The sequence below is a fragment of the Oncorhynchus masou genome, chromosome 6, assembly GCF_036934945.1.
Source record: "Oncorhynchus masou masou isolate Uvic2021 chromosome 6, UVic_Omas_1.1, whole genome shotgun sequence".
NCBI classification, from domain to species: domain Eukaryota; kingdom Metazoa; phylum Chordata; class Actinopteri; order Salmoniformes; family Salmonidae; genus Oncorhynchus; species Oncorhynchus masou.
Window position 1 is genome coordinate 1,188,058 of NC_088217.1, and position 23,829 is coordinate 1,211,886.

At 46.8% G+C, this 23,829-nt stretch overlaps 1 protein-coding gene across 1 annotated transcript in view; it reads left to right on the forward strand.

Moving 5' to 3' along the window:
* The first annotated feature begins 750 nt into the window (after positions 1-750).
* The window catches only part of fbln2 (fibulin 2), a 139,228-nt gene continuing 116,149 nt past the window's right edge, over positions 751-23,829 (forward strand). Inside the window, exon 1 of the mRNA XM_064967371.1 lies at positions 751-831. The gene's annotated coding sequence lies outside the window, so the exon portion shown is untranslated. The remainder of the gene's footprint in view (positions 832-23,829) is intronic.

A 23,829-nucleotide genomic window follows, 5' to 3' on the forward strand; every position in this document is an offset into this window, starting at 1 on the left:
GAACAGGGTGGTCTGGCCAAGGTGGTCTGGGCAGGATGGTGTGGGCAGGGTGGTGTGAGCAGGGTGGTCTGGGCAGGGTGGTGTTAGCAGGGTGGTCTGGGCAGGGTGGTAGGAGTAGGTTGTGTTGTTGTCATGTGTTGTTGCTACCATGTTGTGTTGCTACCATACTGTGTCCTTGTCAAGCTGTGTTGTTGTGATGTTCTCGTGTTGCCTCGGGGTCATGTTGTGGTGTAGTGTTGCTACCATCTTGTGTTTTTGTAATGTTGTGCTGCTACCATGTTGTGGTGTTGTCCAAAATACATATATATATATATATGTTAGCAAAGACCTGATGGTTTTCCAACCTTTGAACAAGTGTACTATAGCGTACTTCATTACTGTAACAGCATTATAGGTTATTGTTTATTCATCCAGATTTGAAATTAATTCCAGTGTTCTTTTTGTATCGTTTTTCAGAATATCACATTGTGAAATACTCGTTGTTACGCCGAACGCCAGTTTGTTACAACACAAAACATACTTTATTTATTTAAACAGGGATATGCCATTTATTTTATTTGATAAAAAAATATTAAAGACATTACAATAGGCTTTCGATAAAAGCGGGATGGGCCGTTGTTTCGGTTTGCCTGTGAATAGGACAGTCAATGGAGAGGTAGAGTTAATGCCGGTGAGGACTCAAAGGTTTGTTCCGCCCCCTTCAATGAATTAAGTAGCAGAGGTCCAGCCAGAGATAATGAGTCAGAGAGCAGCGGTGTTCGGACGTTATGTACTGTACTAACCAGAGCTTTTCTGCAGCCTCTTTTCTTCCATCCCATGGATTGAATCAAGGTAATGCTTTAATTAACAGTTTCACCGGTATTTTTAAAGGTTTGTGAAAAGTCTGACGCGCTTTTGTGGACATTTGTTGCACTTTCAAATGTCATGGTTTGTGTGTCATAAACTGCGTCTGTCACAGAAATGCATCAACAGTTGAATTTACCTGCTTTAGCGACTCTATGAATGAAAGTGTTTCAACGAGTTAGAAAACGTCTTTGCTTAGATCTAAACTTTTGATTTCTGAATTCAAATAAGGCGAATTACTTTTCCAGCCCGACAGGTCGTTGGCAGCCATGTATAGGTATTTCATCTACGGAGAACAATTCCTTTATGAAACTTGTCCAAGCTTTATTGTAATGTACAATAGATTAAGACAAAATCAATGCTGTGAAAGCTGTTGCACAACAACAATAGGTTCCAATGCGGACTCTACTGTGTAACGTTGTTGCAAAATATGAAACTGATTGCCAACAATTAATATCAAAGAGCTGTGACCAGGATATGAATTGTTGGTTATGATGTATTGTAGGCTATAAGAGGTGCGCAGGTCAGCTGTTTGTTTCTGCACGCAATTGCTAGTAACCCATCAGCAACCGTCCGACTATATGTGATAAAGTGGAACTCTGAGGCCCGCACCCGAGTCTATCCCGCTAATATAGAAAATGTGCTCTAGGCTACTGTCAGATGACAGAACAAGTTTTTTTGACGGGGTGCATTTTTTTTTGCCTGATCTAGATGTTTCTGCCTCTAATTTCCGAAATTTTGGCAGGCAATTTGTTGCTCAACTTGTCTGTAATTAGATACATTTAGCTTCTCTTCTGTAATTATACACTGAACAAAAATATAAATGCAACATGTAAAGTGTTGGTCACATGTTTCATGAGCTGAAATAAAAGATCCCAGAAATGTTCCATACACACAAAAAGCTTTTTTCTCTCAAATGTTGTCAACATATTTGTTTACGTCCCAGTTAGTGATATTTTCTCCTTTGCCAAGACAATCCATCCACCTATCAAGTGTTGCATATCAAGAAGTCTTTTGAGGGAGTGTGCAATTGGCATGCTGACTGCAGGAATGTCCACCAGAGCTGTTGCCAGAGAATTGAATGTTCATTTCTCTACCATAAGCTGTCTCCAAGGTCATTTTAGAGAATTCGGCCATGTGTCCAACTGGCCTCACAACCACAGACCACTTGTATGGTGTTGTGTGGGTGAGCGGTTTGCTGATGTCAACGTTGTAAACAGAGTGCCCCGTGGTGGTGGTGGTGGGGTTATGGTATGGGGCAGGCATAAACTACAGGCAATGAACACAATTGCATTTTATCAATGGCAATTTAAATCCACATAATGCATGGCCCCATGTTTCAAGAATCTGTACACAATTCTTAGAAGTTGAAAATATCCCATTCTTCTGTGGCTTGCATACTCACCAGACATGATTCCCGCTGAGCATGTTTGGGATGCTCTGGATCGATATGTACTACAGCTTGTTCCAGTTCCTGCCAAAATCCAGCAACTTTCCACAGTCATTGAAGTGGAGTGGGACAACATTTGACCACTGTGGTCAAATGGAAATGGTTCTAATTGTTTTTCTACCATAAATTTTTCTGATTAATGGATTTTTAAAACACTTAAAGTAAGGTCTGTGTTTCATGTAAACTTACCCTGGCATGACATTTTGATAACCATGTAAATCTCTCTCGGACAAGGTGATTTTTATCATTATATTCGGCTCTATTTACTCTCAGATTCGAAAAAGCTAATTAGCATCATTCAAAACTACAAATCCCTGCAAACTTCCATCACAAACTGACACCTTTGCAAACAGGTATTGTGTCAATTGAAAACTTGCAGGGATTTATGAAAGCCACATAAGCAGCTAATTAGCAAAGTCACCTTGTCCTAGAGATTTAACATTTGAGATTTTTTTTACCCTGTTTTCTCCACAATTTTGTAGTATTCAATTGGTAGTTACAGTCTTGTCTCATCACTGCATCTCCCATACGGACTCGGGAGGGCCGTGCGTCCTCCGAAACACAACCCAATACTTGCAGGGATTTATGAAAGCCACATTAGCAGCTAATTAGCAAAGTTACCTTGTCCTAGAGATTTAACATTTTATATTTTTTTTTTACCCTGCCCATTCAACCAGGAAGCCAGCCGCACCAATGTGTCGGAGGAATTACTGTATACCTGGCAACCGTGTCAACGTGCACTGGCCAGCCACAGGAGTCGCTAGTGCGTGCCAACCAAACAGTGCCTTAGACCACTGCGCCACTCGGGAGGCCCTTTCTAGAGAGATTTATATGGTCATCAAAACGTCAGGGTAAGCCTACATGAAACAGCCCTTATTTTAAGTGTTCCTATGGGAGACATGAATGGTGGAAAAACGATTAGAACCATTTACCTATTTGACTGCTAGGTTTTATGGGTATTACTACCACAGTATGAGTCATATGTCTATATAGTGAACGTCGGTAAAGTTTCCTCTGTCATCTCTGCTTCCTTCATGGAGCAAAGACGTTTAGGGACGGGGGAGACAATGCAATGACTCTTTACTGGAAGAAGAAAACAATTGGGCAAAATGTCCAAATGACGTCAGTGTGACCGGTTGTAAGGAAATGGAAAGCTGTGAAAACAACCCAACATGTTTCTGATAAGATTTCAGTTCGGCTTGGATGCATATTTTATTTGGTTTTAAATACTATCAGCTTTTATGATGCTGATAAAGACAACAGCTCTACTGACGCTATCTAACTGAGCATTGGCATGTTAACTTGGGAACAGGAGTAGAGAAATATGATTTCTTTCTTTCAGCATCTGGAGAGAATGCCAAAGCTCAGTTAGATAGCGTCAGTAGAGCTGATAGTTTTACAGGAAAAAGTGCTTAACTCTGCACTATATATTAAGGAGTTAAATGGAAACTGAAATCTGGACACTGATTGAAGGTCTATAACTTCTCACATAGCATCTGAACAGTAGTCTACAGTTCTCTTGATGTCCCCATCTTGTGACTGGAATTTGTAGTACTTCACAATCATCACACATGATGTAGCCTTTTATCCTCTTAGCAATTCTTTCCCAAACGTTACTTTTCTGGCCCTCCCTTCTCTTCATTTTCAACTCTCCCTTTCACAACTTTTCTCTTCTTGAATTAAACTCTGACATTGTCCTTTTTGCCTCCTGTGGATTGTTAACCCTTTCTGCCGTTCCCAAAAGCATTTTGGGATTGTCTGTTTGGCTCAGGTACAGCAAGAACCTGCAGTTCAGGCCGATGCACTAATGCCAGATGAAAATAATGACAAACCTCCATGTAGCCTATAGATATAAATGACACAATAATGATACATTTGTGTTTTTTTTGAAAGGTATTGTTTTGTCTTTATTCAACCCGCCCGCTCTTCATCCACACAATATTTAATGCCTCTATCCGCAGGGACTGCGAGTTATGAGTCAACCCATGCATCACTAGTTGGCCTATCCTGAAGACAAATGCACCATTCATCTCCAGGTCATTAAAACAAAGACATTATGTGTCTTGAACCAGATAGAAGGCATGTCCCTTCCCTTGGCTCAGACTGCCTGAATCAGGTTGACATGAGGGAGTAATCAGAAATCAGCTGGACGGGGAGGGAGGGGAAGAAGAGATGGAGGGAGGGGAGGGGAAGAAGAGATGGAGGGAGGGGAGGGGGAAGAAGAGATGGAGGGAGGGGAGGGGAAAGAAGAGATGGAGGGAGGGGGGGGGAAAGAAGAGATGGAGGGAGGGGAGAGGAAAGAAGAGATGGAGGGAGGGAGGGGAGAGGAAAGAAGAGATGGAGGTAGGAAGGGAGAGGAAAGAAGAGATGGAGGTAGGAAGGGAGGGAGGGAGAGGAAAGAAGAGATGGAGGGGGAGGGAGAGAGGGAGGAAAGAAGAGATGGAGGGAGAGGGGAGGAAAGAAGAGATGGAGGAGGGAGAGGATAGAAGAGATGGATGGGAGGGGGAGAGAAGAGATGGAGGGAGGGAGAGGAAAGAAGAGATGGAGGGAGGGAGGGAGGGAGAGGAAAGAAGAGATGGAGGGAGGGAGGGAGGGAGAGGAAAGAAGAGATGGAGGGAGGGAGGGAGGGAGAGGAAAGAAGAGATGGAGGGGAGGGGAGAGGAAAGAAGATGGAGGAGGGAGGGGAGAGGAAAGAAGAGATGGGAGGGAGGGAGGAAGGGAGAGGAAAGAAGAGGTGGAGGGAGGGGAGAGGATAGGAGAGATGGAGGGAGGGAGGGAGAGGATAGAAGAGATGGAGGGAGAGGATAGAAGAGATGGAGGGAGGGAGGGAGGGAGAGGAAAGAAGAGATGGAGGGAGGGGAGAGGAAAGAAGAGATGGAGGGATGGAGAGGAAAGAAGAGATGGAGGGGAGAGGAAAGAAGAGATGGAGGGAGAGGAAAGAAGAGATGGAGGGAGGGAGGGAGGGAGAGGAAAGAAGAGATGGAGGGAGGGAGGGAGAGGAAAGAAGAGATGGAGGGAGGGAGGGAGGGAGGGAGAGGAAAGAAGAGATGGAGGGGAGAGGATAGAAGAGATGGAGGGAGCGGAGATTATAGAAGAGATGGAGGGAGGGGAGATTATAGAAGAGATGGAGGGAGGGGAGAGGATAGAAGAGATGGAGGGAGGGAGAGGATAGAAGAGATGGAGGGAGGGGAGAGGAAAGAAGAGATGGAGGGAGGAGGGAGAGGAAAGAGGAGGGAGGGAGAGGAAAGAAGAGATGGAGGGAGGGAAGGAGAGGAAAGAAGAGATGGAGGGAGAGGAAAGAAGAGATGGAGGGAGGGAGAGGATAGAAGAGAGGGAGGGAGGGAGAGGATAGAAGAGATGGAGGGAGGGGAGAGGATAGAAGAGATGGAGGGAGGGGGGAAAGGAAAGAAGGAGGAGGAGGGGGAGAGGAAGAGAGAGGAGGAGATGGATGGAGGGAGGGGAGAGGAAAGAAGAGATGGAGGGAGAGGAAAATAATCCCTGATGTCCTGTGTGTGCCAAGGAATTGCCTGTCACTTTCACTGGGGCTGCAAGTCAAATGTTATTTGTATGCAAAAAAATATAGAGGGGAAAAATACAGATGAAACCCTGCAGACATGGTTACTGAGTTTTTCATGAAATCAGGATTCTAATGTCAGCTGTCTCCTTGGTGATGGTATAATATTAGAACTCAGAAGTTCTTCTGTCTGGAGGGGGTCTGCAGTATGGGCCTTGAGATTGGTCTGGGAGTAAATGGGTATAGAGCAGGTTTCTATATGTTCAGAGTAGAAGAGAGCAGTATACCGTGGTATTTCAAAATACAGACAGAATGAATTTCAATACTGTTTAAAACAATTTATTTTTTGGGGGGGGGTTACGGGCACCCCCGCTTAGCAGAGTCTGCGTGCTACGCCACTGCTTATAATTAAGTATAACAATTAAGATATACAGTGCCTTGCCTATTCGGCCCCCTTGAACTTTGGGGTATGTCTCTATCAGTTTTGCACATCGAGAGACTGAAATTTTTTCCCATTCCTCCTTGCAAAACAGCTCGAGCTCAGTGAGGTTGGATGGAGAGCATTTGTGAACAGCAGTTTTCAGTTCTTTCCACAGATTCTCGATTGGATTCAGGTCTGGACTTTGACTTGGCCATTCTAACACCTGGATATGTTTATTTTTGAACCATTCCATTGTAGATTTTGCTTTATGTTTTGGATCATTGTCTTGTTGGAAGACAAATCTCCGTCCCAGTCTCAGGTCTTTTGCAGACTCCATCAGGTTTTCTTCCAGAATGGTCCTGTATTTGGCTCCATCCATCTTCCCATCAATTTTAACCATCTTCCCTGTCCCTGCTAAAGAAAAGCAGGCCCAAACCATGATGCTGCCACCGCCATGTTTGACAGTGGGTATGGTGTGTTCAGGGTGATGAGCTGTGTTGCTTTTACGCCAAACATAACGTTTTGCATTGTTGCCAAAAAGTTCAATTTTGGTTTCATCTGACCAGAGCACCTTCTTCCACATGTTTGGTGTGTCTCCCAGGTGGCTCGTGGCAAACTTTAAACGACACTTTTTATGGATATCTTTAAGAAATGGCTTTCTTCTTGCCACTCTTCCATAAAGGCCAGATTTGTGCAATATACGACTGATTGTTGTCCTATGGAAAGAGTCTCCCACCTCAGCTGTAGATCTCTGCAGTTCATCCAGAGTGATCAAGGGGCCTCTTGGCTGCATCTCTGATCAGTCTTCTCCTTGTATGAGCTGAAAGTTTAGAGGGCCGGCCAGCTCTTGGTAGATTTGCAAAAAAAATCTGTTTTATGTCTTTGTTTGAAGCCTGAAATGTGGCAAAAGGTTGCAAAGTTCAAGGGGGCCGAATACTTTCGCAAGGCACTGTATAAGATGTGTCAAATACATTATGTCCAGCACATTACATTACATTACATTTAAGTCATTTGGGGAGACGCTCTTATCCAGAGCGACTTACAAATTGGTGAATTCACCTTATGACATCCAGTGGAACAGCCACTTTACAATAGTGCATCTAAATCATTTAAGGGGGAGGGGGGGGTGAGAAGGATTACTTTATCCTATCCTAGGTATTCCTTAAAGAGGTGGGGTTTCAGGTGTCTCCGGAAGGTGGTGATTGACTCCGCTGTCCTGGCGTCGTGAGGGAGTTTGTTCCACCATTGGGGGGCCAGAGCAGCGAACAGTTTTGACTGGGCTGAGCGGGAACTGTACTTCCTCAGTGGTAGGGAGGCGAGCAGGCCAGAGGTGGATGAACGCAGTGCCCTTGTTTGGGTGTAGGGCCTGATCAGAGCCTGGAGGTACTGCGGTGCCGTTCCCCTCACAGCTCCGTAGGCAAGCACCATGGTCTTGTAGAGGATGCGAGCTTCAACTGGAAACCAGTGGAGAGAGCGGAGGAGCGGGGTGACGTGAGAGAACTTGGGAAGGTTGAACACCAGACGGGCTGCGGCGTTCTGGATGAGTTGTAGGGGTTTAATGGCACAGGCAGGGAGCCCAGCCAACAGCGAGTTGCAGTAATCCAGACGGGAGATGACAAGTGCCTGGATTAGGACCTGCGCCGCTTCCTGTGTGAGGCAGGGTCGTACTCTGCGGATGTTTTAGAGCATGAACCTACAGGAACGGGCCACCGCCTTGATGTTAGTTGAGAACGACAGGGTGTTGTCCAGGATCACGCCAAGGTTCTTAGCGCTCTGGGAGGAGGACACAATGGAGTTGTCAACCGTGATGGCGAGATCATGGAACGGGCAGTCCTTCCCCGGGAGGAAGAGCAGTTCCGTCTTGCCGATGTTTAGCTTGAGGTGGTGATCCGTCATCCACACTGATATGTCTGCCAGACATGCAGAGATGCGATTCGCCACCTGGTCATCAGAAGGGGAAAGGAGAAGATTAATTGTGTGTCGTCTGCATAGCAATGATAGGAGAGACCATGTGAGGTTATGACAGAGCCAAGTGACTTTGTGTATAGCGAGAATAGGAGAGGGCCTAGAACAGAGCCCTGAGGGACACCAGTGGTGAGGAGCGCGTGGCGAGCACAGCTATGCATCTGGTTTGCTAACTAAGTGGCTAGATGTCAAGGTCAGACTTCTTGGTGACAGCAGAGACATTCTAGCCTGAGTACCAGTCTTCTGCTAACATTCCACTCCTTGCCACTCCTTGGGTGTGTCTCAATATGCATACTACTGTGCTCTACACACTCATGCTCCGAGTGCATTCTCTTGAGTACATCCTTGTGAGGACGAAAGTTGAGAACACATAAACCTTACATTTGAGCAGCACTCCCCCTACTGTATTACCTCACGCTGAGCATCACTCTCGCTACTGTATTACCTCACGCTGAGCATCACTCCCCCTACTGTATTACCTCTCACTCCCCCTACTGTATTACCTCACGCTGAGCATCACTCTAGATTCTGTATTACCTCATGCTGAGCAGCACTCCCCCTACTGTATTACCTCACACTGAGCAGCACTCCCCTACTGTATTACCTCACGCTGAGCATCACTCCCCTTACTGTATAACCTCATGCTGAGCAGCACTCCCCTTACTGTATAACCTCACGCTGTTTAAGCACTCCCCCTACTGTATTACCTCTCACTCCCCCTACTGTATTACCTCACGCTGAGCAGCACTCCCCCTACTGTATTACCTCATGCTGAGCAGCACTCCCCCTACTGTATTACCTCATGCTGAGCAGCACTCCCCCTACTGTATTACCTCATGCTGAGCAGCACTCCCCCTACTGTATTACTTCAGCACTCCCCCTACTGTATTACCTCACGCTGAGCAGCACTCCCCCTACTGTATTACCTCATGCTGAGCAGCACTCCCCCTACTGTATTACCTCATGCTGAGCAGCACTCCCCCTACTGTATTACCTCACGCTGAGCAGCACTCCCCCTACTGTATTACCTCTCACTCCCCTACTGTATAACCTCATGCTGAGCAGCACTCCCCTACTGTATTACCTCACACTGAGCAGCACTCCCCCTACTGTATTACCTCACACTGAGCAGCACTCCCCTACTGTATTACCTCATGCTGAGCAGCACTCCCCCTACAGTATTACCTCACGCTGCACCTCCCCCTACTGTATTACCTCTCACTCCCCCTACTGTATTACCTCATGCTGAGCAGCATTCCCCCTACTGTATTACCTCTCACTCCCCCTACTGTATTACCTCATGCTGAGCAGCATTCCCCCTACTGTATTACCTCAGCACTCCCCCTACTGTATTACCTCACGCTGAGCATCACTCCCCCTACTGTATTACCTCTCACTCCCCCTACTGTATTACCTCATGCTGAGCAGCACTCCCCTACAGTATTACCTCACGCTGCACCTCCCCTACTGTATTACCTCTCACTCCCCCTACTGTATTACCTCATGCTGAGCAGCATTCCCCCTACTGTATTACCTCAGCACTCCCCCTACTGTATTACCTCACGCTGAGCATCACTCCCCCTACTGTATTACCTCTCACTCCCCCTACTGTATTACCTTATGCTGAGCAGCACTCCCCTACTGTATTACCTCACGCTGAGCAGCACTCCCCTACTGTATTACCTCACGCTGAGCATCACTCCCCTTACTGTATAACCTCATGCTGAGCAGCACTCCCCTTACTGTATAACCTCATGCTGAGCAGCACTCCCCCTACTGTATTACCTCACACTGAGCAGCACTCCCCCTACTGTATTACCTCACATTGCACCTCCCCCTACTGTATTACCTCATGCTGAGCAGCACTCCCCTACTGTATTACCTCACACTGAGCAGCACTCCCCCTACTGTATTACCTCACGCTGAGCAGCACTCCCCCTACTGTATTACCTCATGCTGAGCAGCACTCCCCCTACTGTATTACCTCACACTGAGCAGCACTCCCCTACTGTATTACCTCATGCTGAGCAGCACCCTACTGTATTACCTCATGCTGAGCAGCACTCCCCCTACTGTATTACCTCACGCTGAGCAGCACTCCCCTACTGTATTACCTCATGCTGAGCAGCACTCCCCCTACTGTATTACCTCATGCTGAGCAGCACTCCCCCTACTGTATTACCTCATGCTGAGCAGCACTCCCCCTACTGTATTACCTCACGCTGAGCAGCACTCCCCCTACTGTATTACCTCACGCTGAGCAGCACTCCCCCTACTGTATTACCTCACGCCAAGCAGCACTCCCCCTACTGTATTACCTCACATTGCACCTCCCCCTACTGTATTACCTCATGCTGAGCAGCACTCCCCCTACTGTATTACCTCATGCTGAGCAGCACTCCCCCTACTGTATTACCTCATGCTGAGCAGCACTCCCCCTACTGTATTACCTCATGCTGAGCAGCACTCCCCCTACTGTATTACCTCACGCTGAGCAGCACTCCCCCTACTGTATTACCTCACGCTGAGCAGCACTCCCCCTACTGTATTACCTCACGCCAAGCAGCACTCCCCTACTGTATTACCTCACATTGCACCTCCCCCTACTGTATTACCTCATGCTGAGCAGCACTCCCCTACTGTATTACCTCACGCTGAGCATCACTCCCCTTACTGTATAACCTCATGCTGAGCAGCACTCCCCTTACTGTATAACCTCATGCTGAGCAGCACTCCCCCTACTGTATTACCTCACACTGAGCAGCACTCCCCCTACTGTATTACCTCACATTGCACCTCCCCTACTGTATTACCTCATGCTGAGCAGCACTCCCCCTACTGTATTACCTCATGCTGAGCAGCACTCCCCCTACTGTATTACCTCATGCTGAGCAGCACTCCCCTTACTGTATAACCTCACGCTGAGCAGCACTCCCCCTACTGTATTACCTCACGCTGAGCAGCACTCCCCCTACTGTATTACCTCACGCCAAGCAGCACTCCCCCTACTGTATTACCTCACATTGCACCTCCCCCTACTGTATTACCTCATGCTGAGCAGCACTCCCCCTACTGTATTACCTCATGCTGAGCAGCACTCCCCCTACTGTATTACCTCATGCTGAGCAGCACTCCCCCTACTGTATTACCTCATGCTGAGCAGCACTCCCCCTACTGTATTACCTCACGCTGAGCAGCACTCCCCTACTGTATTACCTCACGCTGAGCAGCACTCCCCCTACTGTATTACCTCACGCCAAGCAGCACTCCCCCTACTGTATTACCTCACATTGCACCTCCCCCTACTGTATTACCTCATGCTGAGCAGCACTCCCCCTACTGTATTACCTCACGCTGAGCATCACTCCCCTTACTGTATAACCTCATGCTGAGCAGCACTCCCCTTACTGTATAACCTCATGCTGAGCAGCACTCCCCCTACTGTATTACCTCACACTGAGCAGCACTCCCCTACTGTATTACCTCACATTGCACCTCCCCTACTGTATTACCTCATGCTGAGCAGCACTCCCCTACTGTATTACCTCATGCTGAGCAGCACTCCCCTACTGTATTACCTCATGCTGAGCAGCAGGGATACTGTATAACCTCATGCTGAGCAGCACTCCCCCTACTGTATTACCTCACATTGCACCTCCCCCTACTGTATTACCTCACACTGAGCAGCACTCCCCCTACTGTATTACCTCACATTGCACCTCCCCCTACTGTATTACCTCATGCTGAGCAGCACTCCCCTACTGTATTACCTCATGCTGAGCAGCACTCCCCCTACTGTATTACCTCATGCTGAGCAGCACTCCCCTTACTGTATAACCTCATGGAGGGAGCAGCACTCCCCCTACTGTATTACCTCACATTGCACCTCCCCCTACTGTATTACCTCATGCTGAGCAGCACTCCCCTACTGTATTACCTCATGCTGAGCAGCACTCCCCCTACTGTATTACCTCATGCTGAGCAGCAAACTGTATAACCTCATGCTGAGCAGCACTCCCCCTACTGTATTACCTCACGCTGAGCAGCACTCCCCCTACTGTATTACCTCAGCACTCCCCCTACTGTATTACCTCATGCTGAGCAGCACTCCCCTACTGTATTACCTCACGCTGAGCAGCACTCCCCCTACTGTATTACCTCACGCTGAGCAGCACGCCCCCTACTGTATTACCTCTCACTCCCCTACTGTATTACCTCATGCTGAGCAGCACTCCCCCTACTGTATTACCTCACGCTGAGCAGCACGCCCCCTACTGTATTACCTCTCACTCCCCTACTGTATTACCTCATGCTGAGCAGCACTCCCCTTACTGTATAACCTCATGCTGAGCAGCACTCCCCCTACTGTATTACCTCACGCTGAGCAGCACTCCCCCTACTGTATTACCTCATGCTGAGCAGCACTCCCCTTACTGTATAACCTCACGGAAAGCAGCACTCCCCCTACTGTATTACCTCATGCTGAGCAGCACTCCCCTACTGTATTACCTCATGCTGAGCAGCACTCCCCCTACTGTATTACCTCATGCTGAGCAGCACTCCCCCTACTGTATTACCTGAACGCTGAGCAGCACTCCCCCTACTGTATTACCTCATGCTGAGCATCACTCCCCCTACTGTATTACCTCACCCTGAGCAGCACTCCCCCTACTGTATAACCTCATGCTGAGCAGCACTCCCCCTAATGTATTACCTCATGCTGAGCAGCACTCCCCCTACTGTATTACCTCACACTGAGCAGCACTCCCCCTACTGTATTACCTCACCCTGAGCAGCACTCCCCCTACTGTATAACCTCACGCTGAGCAGCACTCCCCCTACTGTTTTACCTCACGCTGAGCAGCACTCCCCTACTGTATTACCTCATGCTGAGCAGCACTCCCCCTACTGTATTACCTCACGCTGAGCAGCACTCCCCCTACTGTATTACCTCAAGCTGAGCAGCACTCCCCTACTGTATTACCTCACGCTGTGCAGCACTCCCCCTACTGTATTACCTCACGCTGTGCAGCACTCCCCTACTGTATTACCTCATGCTGAGCAGCACTCCCCCTACTGTATAACCTCACGCTGAGCAGCACTCCCCCTACTGTATTACCTCATGCTGAGCAGCACTCCCCTACTGTATTACCTCACGCTGAGCAGCATCTACTGTATTACATCAGCACTCCCCCTACTGTATTACCTCATGCTGAGCAGCACTCCCCCTACTGTATTACCTCATGCTGAGCAGCACTCCCCCTACTGTATTACCTCACGCTGAGCAGCACTCCCCCTACTGTATTACCTCTCACTCCCCCTACTGTATTACCTCGTGCTGAGCATCACTCCCCCTACTGTATAACCTCACGCTGGAGCAGCACTCCCCCTACTGTATTACCTCATGCTGAGCAGCACTCCCCCTACTGTATTACCTCATGCTGAGCAGCACTCCCCCTACTGTATTACCTCATGCTGAGCAGCACTCCCCCTACTGTATTACCTCACGCTGAGCTACTGTATTACCTCAGCACTCCCCCTACTGTATTACCTCACGCTGAGCAGCACTCCCCCTACTGTATTACCTCATGCTGAGCAGCACTCCCCCTACTGTATTACCTCACTCCCCCTACTGTATTACCAGCACTCCCCCTACTGTATTACCTCACTCACTCCCCCTACTGTATTACCTCTCACTCCCCCTACTGTATTACCTCATGCTGAGCAGCACTCCCCCTACTGTATTACCTCACACTGAGCAGCACTCCCCCTACTGTATTACCTCATGCTGAGCAGCACTCCCCCTACTGTATTAACCTCACGCTGGGCAGCACTCCCCCTACTGTATTACCTCTCACTCCCCCTACTGTATTACCTCATGCAGCACTCCCCCTACTGTATTACCTCACGCTGAGCAGCACTCCCCCTACTGTATTACCTCATGCTGAGCAGCACTCCCCCTACTGTATTACCTCACATTGCACCTCCCCCTACTGTATTACCTCATGCTGAGCAGCACTCCCCCTACTGTATTACCTCACGCTGTAGCAGCACTCCCCCTACTGTATTACCTCACGCTGAGCAGCACTCCCCCTACTCTATTACCTCACGCTGGGCAGCACTCCCCCTACTGTATAACCTCACGCTGGGCAGCACTCCCCCTACTGTATATGCTCACACTGGGCAGCACTCCCCTACTGTATAACCTCACTCTGAGCATCACTCCGCCTACTGTATTACCTCACGCTGAGCAGCACTCCCCCTACTGTATTACCTCACGCTGGGCAGCACTCCCCCTACTGTATATGCTCACGCTGGGCAGCACTCCCCCTACTGTATTACCTCACGCTGGGCAGCTCTCCCCCTACTGTATTACCTCACGCTGGGCAGCACTCCCCCTACTGTATAACCTCACGCTGGGCAGCACTCCCCCTACTGTATTACCTCACGCTGGGCAGCACTCCCCCTACTGTATAACCTCACGCTGGGCAGCACTCCCCCTACTGTATAACCTCACGCTGGGCAGCACTCCCCCTACTGTATATGCTCACGCTGGGCAGCACTCCCCTACTGTATAACCTCACTCTGAGCATCACTCACCCTACTGTATAACCTCACGCTGAGCAGCACTCCCCCTACTGTATTACCTCACGCTGAGCATCACTCCCCCTACTGTATAACCTCACTCTGAGCATCACTCCCCCTACTGTATTACCTCACGCTGAGCAGCACTCCCCCTACTGTATTACCTCACGCTGAGCATCACTCCCCCTACTGTATTACCTCACGCTGAGCAGCACTCCCCCTACTGTATTACCTCACGCTGAGCAGCACTCCCCCTACTGTATTACCTCACGCTGAGCAGCACTCCCCCTACTGTATTACCTCATGCTGTGCAGCACTCCCCCTACTGTATTACCTCAGCACTCCCTCTACTGTATTACCTCACGCTGATCAGCACTCCCCTACTGTATTACCTCACGCTGAGCAGCACTCCCCCCTACTGTATTACCTCACGCTGAGCAGCACTCCCCCTACTGTATTACCTCATGCTGTGCAGCACTCCCCCTACTGTATTACCTCAGCACTCCCTCTACTGTATTACCTCACGCTGATCAGCACTCCCCTACTCTATTACCTCACGCTGAGCATCACTCCCCCTACTGTATTACCTCACGCTGAGCAGCACTCCCCCTACTGTATTACCTCACGCTGAGCAGCACTCCCCCTACTGTATTACCTCACGCTGAGCAGCACTCCCCCTACTGTATTACCTCACGCTGAGCAGCACTCCCCCTACTGTATTACCTCAGCACTCCCCCTACTGTATTACCTCACGCTGAGCATCACTCCCCCTACTGTATTACCTCATGCTGAGCAGCACTCCCCCTACTGTATTACCTCACGCTGAGCAGCACTCCCCCTACTGTATTACCTCACGCTGAGCAGCACTCCCCCTACTGTATTACCTCACGCTGAGCAGCACTCCCCCTACTGTATTACCTCACGCTGAGCAGCACTCCCCCTACTGTATAACCTCACGCTGAGCAGCACTCCCCCTACTGTATTACCTCACGCTGAGCATCACTCCCCCTACTGTATTACCTCACGCTGAGCAGCACTCCCTCTACTGTATTACCTCACGCTGATCAGCACTCCCCACTACTGTATTACCTCATGCTGTGCAGCACTCCCCCTACTGTATTACCTCACACTGAGCAGCACTCCCTCTACTGTATTACCTCACGCTGATCAGCACTCCCCCTACTGTATAACCTCAGGCTGAGCAGCACTCCCCCTACTGTATTACCTCAGCACTACCCCTACTGTATTACCTCACGCTGAGCAGCACTCCCCCTACTGTATTACCTCACGCTGATCAGCACTCCCCCTACTGTATAACCTCAGGCTGAGCAGCACTCCCCCTACTGTATTACCTCAGCACTCCCCCTACTGTATTACCTCACGCTGAGCAGCACTCCCCCTACTGTATAACCTCACGCTGGGCAGCACTCCCCCTACTGTATTACCTCAGCACTCCCCCTACTGTATAACCTCACGCTGGGCAACACTCCCCCTACTGTATTACCTCACGCTGAGCAGCACTCCCCCTACTGTATTACCTCAGCACTCCCCCTACTGTATTACCTCACGCTGAGCAGCACTCCCCCTACTGTATAACCTCACGCTGGGCAGCACTCCCCCTACTGTATTACCTCAGCACTCCCCCTACTGTATAACCTCACGCTGGGCAACACTCCCCCTACTGTATTACCTCACGCTGAGCAGCACTCCCCCTTCTGTATTACCTCACGCTGGGCAGCACTCCCCCTACTGTATTACCTCACGCTGAGCAGCACTCCCCCTACTGTATTACCTCACGCTGTACCTCCCCATTCACTGAACCTTTTTCCAGTCAGGACAATGGCAATGGAGACTAAATTATTGGCCTATTTATTGCCTTTACCTCCCTAATCTTACTAAATTTGCACACACTGTACATGGATTTTTCTATTGTGTTATTGACTGTACGTTTGTTTATTCCATGTGTAACTGTGTGTTGGTGTTTTTGTCGCACTGCTTTGCTTTATCTTGGCCAAGTTGCAGTTGTAAATGAGAACATGTTCTGAACTGGCCTACCTGCTTAAAAAAAGGTTAAAACCTCTTGAAACTCCCCATCCCGGATCCGGGATCGTGACTAAAGCCTCAGGCTCATTAGCATAACGCAACGTTAACGATTTCTGAAAATCGCAAATAAAATGAAAATAATGCGCCTACTCTCAAGCTTAGCTTTTTCTTAACAACACTGTCATCTCAGATTTTCAAAATATGCTTTTGAACCATAGCAATTCACTAATTTGTGTAAGAGTATGCTAAGCTAGCTTAGCATTTTGAGTAGCATTTAGCACGCAACATTTTCACAAAAACCAGATAACCAAATAAATAAAATCATTTACCTTTGAAGAGCTTCGGATGTTTTCAATGAGGAGACTCTCAGTTACATAGCAAATGTGCAGTTTTTCCTGAAAGCGTCTTTGTGTAGGAGAAATCGCTCCGTTTTGTACATCACATTTGGCTACCGAAACGAACCGAAAATTCAATCACCTACAACGTCAAACTTTTTCCGAATTAACTCCATAATATCGACCGAAACATGGCAAACGTTCTTTGGAATCAATCCTCAAGGTGTTTTTTCACATATCTCTTCATTGATATATCGTTCGTGGAAGCCTGCTTTCTTCTCTAAATTCAATGGAAAAATACTTGCAGCTGAGTTTTGCTGTTCCACTGGATGTCAGAAGGTGAATTCCAATTTCTGCTAAATGACTTAAATGTAAATGTAAAGGACACCGGGCGGACACCTGGTAAATGTGGTCTCTTATGGTCAATCTTCCAATGATATGCCTACAAATACGTCACAATGCTGCAGACACCTTGGGGAAACGACAGAAAGGGCAGGCTCGTTCCTCTCGCATTCACAGCCATATAAGGAGACAATGGAAAACGGAGCCTCAAAAATCCTGCTCATTTCCTGGATGCCGTCTCATCTTGGTTTTGCCTGTAGCTCACGTTCTAGGGCACGCACAGAGAATATCTTTGCAGTTCTGGACACGTCAGAGTGTTTTCTTTCCAAAGCTACCAATTATATGCATAGTCGAGCATCTTTTTGTGACAAAATATTGCGCTTAAAACGGGCATGTCTTTTTATCCAAAAATGATATAGCGCCCCCAGAGTTTCAACAGGTTAAATAAATGAGATATACACAAAGCAAATGTTTGACTTCATAACTATCAGCTATATAGATAGAATGTAAACTCAGCAAAAAATACATGTTCTCTCACTGTCAACTGCGTTTTATTTTCAGCAAACTTAACATGTTTAAATATTTGTAGGAACATAAGATTCAACAACTGAGACAGAAAATGAACAAGACTCACATGTGATTAACATAAATGGAATGATGTGTCCCTGAACAAAGGGGGGGTCAAAGTCAAAAGTAACCGTCAGTATCTGGTGTGGCCACCAGCTGCATTAAGTACTGCAGTGCATCTCCTGCTCGTGGGATGCACCAGATTTGCCAGTTCTTGCTGTAAAATGTTACCCCACTCTTCCACCAATTCACCTGCAAATTCCCTGACATTTCTGGGGGGAATGGCCCAAGCCCTCACCCTCCGATCAAAAAGGTCCCAGACATGCTCAATTGGATTGAGATCCGGGCTGTTTGCTGGCCATGGCAGAACACTGACATTCCTGTCTTGCAGGAAATCACACACAGAACGAGCAATATGGCTGGTGGCATTGTCATGCTGAAGGTACCACATGAGGGAGGAGGATGTCTTCCCTGTAACGCACAGCGTTGAGATTGCCTGCAATGAGAACAAGCTCAGTCCGATGATGCTGTGACACACTGCCCCAGACCATGACGGACTCTCCACCTCCAAATTGATCCCACTCCAGAGTACAGGAATCGGTGTAACACTCATTCTTTCGACGATAAACGTGAATCCGACCATCACTCCCGGTGAGACAAAACCTAGACTCGTCAGTGAAGAGCACTTTTTGCCAGTCCTGTCTGGTCCAACGACGGTGGGTTTGTGCCCATAGGCGACATTGTTGCCGGGGATGTTTGATGAGGACCTGCCTTACGACATGCCTACAAGCCCTCAGTCCAGCTTCTCTCAGCCTTTTGCGGACAGTCTGAGCACTGATAGAGGGATTGTGGATTCCTGGGTGTTACTCGGGCAATTGTTGTTGCCATCCTGTACCTGTCCTTCAGGTGTGATGTTCGGATGTACTGATCCTGTGCAGGTGTTGTTACACGTGGTCTGCCAATGCGAGGACCATCACCTGTCCATCCTGTCTCCCTGTCGCACTGTCTTAGGTGTCTCACAGTACGGACATTGCAATTTATTGCCCTGGCCACATCTGCAGTCCTCATGCCTTCTGCAGTCCTCATGCCTCCTTGCAGCATGCCTAAGGCATGTTCACGCAGATGGGCAGAGACACTGGGCATCTTTCTTTTGGTGTTTTTCAGAGTCAGTAGAAGGCCTCTTTAGTGTCCTAAGTTTTCACAACTGTGACCTTAATTGCCTACCGTCTGTAAGCTGTTAGTGTCTTAACGACCGTTCCACAGGTGCATGTTCATTAATTGTATATGTTTCATTGAACAAGCATTGGAAACAGTGTTTAAACCCTTTGCAATGAAGATTTGTGAAGCTATTTAGATTTTTATGAGTTATCTTTGAAAGACAGGGCCCTGTTAAGGGGACGTTTCTTTTTTTGATGAAAAAAATGTACCTAAAAGTAATGCAAGGTAGATGCAAAGTCTTGGTGTGTAGCTAGCTAGCTAACAATTATTTGTGGCGATCTGGCTAGCTAGCCAGTTAGCCCTATTGATGTATGGGCTTGCTATGTACGCACTCTACAGTGTGTATTGTAGGCAGGTAAATATGCCAAAATGAACAAAGCATGTATTTATTAACATGCCAAAATAAAATATTGACTCATACCTTCCCAAAAGAAACACAACCTGCTTTTATTCACAGTAAGACCATTTTATCTTTTTTTTTATTTTACCTTTATTTAACCAGGCAAGTCAGTTAAGAACAGATTCTTATTTTCAATGACGGCCTAGGAACAGTGGGTTAACTGCCTGTTCAGGGGCAGAACGACAGATTTGTACCTTGTCAGCTCGGGGGTTTGAATATGCAACCTTCCGGTTACTAGTCCAACGCTCTAACCACTAGGCTACCCTGCCGCCCCATGAAGGTCTGAGTTACTATGGGGTTACTATGAAGTTATTGATGTGCTTCCAAAATGGCAACCTCTTCCCAATTAAGGGCAGATAGTGCTATGGTCTAAAGTAGTGCACTAGATTGGGAAGAGGTTGCCATTTGGGACAAAGTTTATGCTCCCTACAGTGAGCACAGTAGAAAACAAATTTATGAGACAGAAAGTTGTTTAGTCTCCCGCTCTCTTTCGGTCTCTCTCTCCCCTCTCTCTCTTCTATTCCACTGACCACAGCTATAGAATAATATAATTTTTGTAATCAACTGCAAACAAATTGAGAAAGCAATCATGACAGACGGAGTGCATTTTGAATTAACACGTCAAGACTACAGGGCATCTTTGACCAAATATCCATGGTGATGTGACCCTCACAGAAATGAATATATATATATGCAGTTGTAGTCGGAAGTTTACATACACTTAGGTTGAAGTCATTAAAACTCATATTTCAACAACTCCACAAATTTCTTGTGGTTAAACTATAGTTTTGGCAAGTCGGTGCTGTGTCTTTGGCTATTCTATAAAATCCTTTCTCTGTAATTAATATTACCTGATTGAGCTAATCATGTAAATGTAATTAACTAGAGAGTCGGGGCACCACAAAATGATATTTATAGAGCTGTAATCTTCCTACCTAGTAATATTTTACATCAATAGCAGTCAATATTAATCGTCACCTTCATTCAGTCTCAACCAAGAATGTACAACTTTCAGATATCTGCAGGAACCCTGGCTAACAAGTTGCATCAGCAATACAAAATTTACTAAATACCTAACTAATCACACAGAATTACATATACACAGAGTGAATCATACCTTGATTACAAATTACGTCATAAAGGAAAACGTCCCTGGCGGGTGGAACAGATATGACAGCTGGTTACACAAAAGAAAAGGGGTTGGGTTTGAGTGAAAGAGCGGGAAGACTGAGGGACAAAGGGAGAAGCTGTGCTAATGGTAAATACAGTATCTTATGCATTCTAAATTACCGCCCATTTGGAAAAGGAAAATGCAATAAATATTTACTCTGTGTTTCGGTAGGTTGGTGGTAGATGGAAGGCCGTGTTGCCAAACCGAGTCCTTTGTCCTTTGAAGAATGTCTCTGGTGGTCAATTGAATACATTGTAGTAACTTTGTTGTGTGGTAGACGGGATACTCTGTCTGTTCTTTCCTAGACCACATTTGCAGCTGCTGTTGCTAACTCAACGGCTAGGAGGTATCACTTCTGTAGTGAATAAGAGTTCAAAGTTCATACCATTCGCAACCAAACCTCACTCTGAGGTTGGCTTTGTTCTGTAGTTGAGATGTTAGTCCTTTTAACGCAGAGGCTGCAGACCTCACGTACTTGGAACAGGAGGTTATATTGTCGTCAAGGCTTTATATAGGAAGGGAGAGGAGGGCGTGTTTCAAAAGTTGTATAACCCATGTCCCTTCACAGGGGCGGGCCACTGATTGAGCAGAGCCCTACCTTATGAAAACCCAAATCTCTCATTTGGAAGCTAAAATTACATTTCATCTCTTCACCAATAATTTCATATTCAAACATTTAAATTGAACAACAATTCCACGTGAATCTGAAACTACAATCTTCAGACGGTAGAGTTTATGTCATCTTATCATTGATGAGAATGTCTCAGATGACAACCGAACTGACATCATATTCATTAAGTACCACCGCATATGTTCAATTGGTCAGATTACCAGAATATAGTTCAATTCCCCCCACCTTCTGATGTTCCCAGAATCTCTATGTTAACCAAGAGGTTTTCACATTTCACATCAGTAGGTTAGAGAGAGGAAAAAGCGAGGAAGAGGTATTTATGACTCATAAACCTACTCCCCAGGCCAATGTCATGACATCGGTTAGGACATCTACTTTGTGCATGACACAAGTCATTTTTCCAACAATTGTTTATAGACAGATTCTTTCAATTATAATTCACTGTATCACAATTCCAGTGGGTCAGAAGTTTACATACACTAAGTTGACTGTGCCTTTAAACAGCTTGGAAAATTCCAGAAAATGATGTCATGGCTTTAGAAGCTTCTGATAGGCTAATATACATAATTTGAGTCAATTGGAGGTGTACCTGTGGATGTATTTCAAGGCCTACCTTCAAACTCATTGTCTCTTTGCTTGACATCATGGAAAAATCAAACGAAATCAGCCAAGACCTCAGAAAAAACATTGTAGACCTCCACAAGTCTGGTTCATCCTTGGGAGCAATTTACAAATGCCTGAAAGTACCATGTTCATCTGTATAAACAATAATACGCAAGTATAAACACCATGGGACCATGCAGCCATCACACCCCTCATGAAGGAGATGCGTTCTGTCTCCTAAAGATTAATGTACTTTGGTACGAAAAGTGCAAATCAATCCCAAAGATACAAAGATTGCACTTTTTGGGGAAATGTCCTCTAGTGTGATGAAAGTTGTGGCAAAATGGCTTAAGGACAACAAAGTCAAGGTATTGGAGTGGCCATCACAAGGCCCTGACCTCAATCCTATAGAAAATGTGTGGGCAGAACTGAAAAAGTGTGTGTGAGCAAGGAGGCCTACAAACCTGACTCAGTTACACCAGCTCTGTCAGGAGGAATGGGCCAAAATTCACCCAACTTATTGTGGGAATCTTGTGGAAGGCTACCTGAAACGTTTCACCCAAGTCAAACAATTTAAAGGCAATGCTACCAAATACTAATTGAGTGTATGCAAACTTCTGACCCACAGGGAATGTGATGAAAGAAAAAAAGCTGAAAGAAATCAATCTCTTTACTATTATTCTGACATTTCACATTCTTAAAATAAAGTCGTGATCCTAACTGACCTAAAACAGGGAATTTTTACTCTGATTAAATGTCAGGAATTGTGAAATAACTGAGTTTAAGTGTATTTGGCTAAGGTGTATGTAAACTTCCGACTTCAACTGTATATATTTCATAAATAAAACATCACACAGAAATATGTTTAACCGTTTATCAAGCAACGAACAATGCAAGTCTTGGTGATATTGGCTCTGCTCCTTCAGCGTAGCTCACTGCCCAAGCAAAGCATCGACATAAAATAGTGAGCACGGTAAACTATACCAATCCCCCAAAACAACACAACCTTACCCCAGGTACGCTAGGTAGGGCACATCACCGTTTAGACATCAATAGACCACCTAAAGAAGGCATACTATGGGAATGTTAACCATACCCCAGGTACGCTAGGTAGGGCATATCACCGTTTAGACATCAATAGACCAGCTAAAGAATGCATACTATGTGGGAATGTTAACCTTACCCCAGGTACGCTAGGTAGGGCACATCACCGTTTAGACATTAATAGACCAGCTAAAGAATGCATACTATGGGAATGTTAACCTTACCCCAGGTACGCTAGGTAGGGCACATCACCGTTTAGACATCAATAGACCAGCTAAAGAATGCATACTATGGGAATGTTAACCTTACCCCAGGTACGCTAGGTAGGGCACATCACCGTTTAGACATCAATAGACCAGCTAAAGAATGCATACTATGTGGGAATGTTAACCATACCCCAGGTACGCTAGGTAGGGCACATCACCGTTTAGACACCAATAGACCAGCTAAAGAATGCATACTATGTGGGAATGTTAACCTTACCCCAGGTACGCTAGGTAGGCACATCACCGTTTAGACATCAATAGACCAGCTAAAGAATGCATACTATGTGGGAATGTTAACCTTACCCCAGGTACGCTAGGTAGAGCACATCACCGTTTAGACATCAATAGACCAGCTAAAGAATGCATACTATGTGGGAATGTTAACCATACCCCAGGTACGCTAGGTAGGGCATATCACCGTTTAGACATCA